Consider the following 597-nt stretch of genomic DNA (forward strand, 5'->3'; position numbering starts at 1 on the left):
ATCTTTTCTCTCTTTCCGACAGCACCTGAAAAAAAAAAGTTTACCCAAATAAATTTGATGAAGCCCGCCTACGATCACATAGTTTGACGGTTTGCCAAAAAATATCAACAGAAAATAGATCCGTCAAATATTTGAAATCAAATTATTTTGACCATCAAACACGCCTATACACGATCAAAAACCTATCAAAAAAATTGGTGTCAAACATATTTGATCAAACCGTCAAACAAATGTGAGCGTGTATGGGGAACTTTACACTAATTTATTTAACCACCCTCTGTGGCGTAGCAGTTCGACATTTTACTTTCTCCTTCCTGTCTTTCTCTCAATCCCCTCTCCTCCTCCCCTCTTTTCTTTCATTTCTTCCTCCTTCTATTGTTTCTCTTACTCTGCCCCTTAACCACCTCCGCAAGTTCTTCTATTCCTTTTTACTTCCTTTTTTCTTTCACTCATTCACCGCTCCTCCCTGTTCTAGATTTGTTCATCCTTCCTCTCTTTCTTTCACTCTGTTCCTCCTCTCTTTGCCTTTCCATCCTTTCCTCTATCCCTTCACTCTGCACCCTTCCTTCCTTCCTCCTCCCCCCTAACCCTAACCCT

The sequence above is a fragment of the Aplysia californica genome, unplaced genomic scaffold, assembly GCF_000002075.1.
Source record: "Aplysia californica isolate F4 #8 unplaced genomic scaffold, AplCal3.0 scaffold00033, whole genome shotgun sequence".
Lineage (NCBI taxonomy): Eukaryota > Metazoa > Mollusca > Gastropoda > Aplysiida > Aplysiidae > Aplysia > Aplysia californica.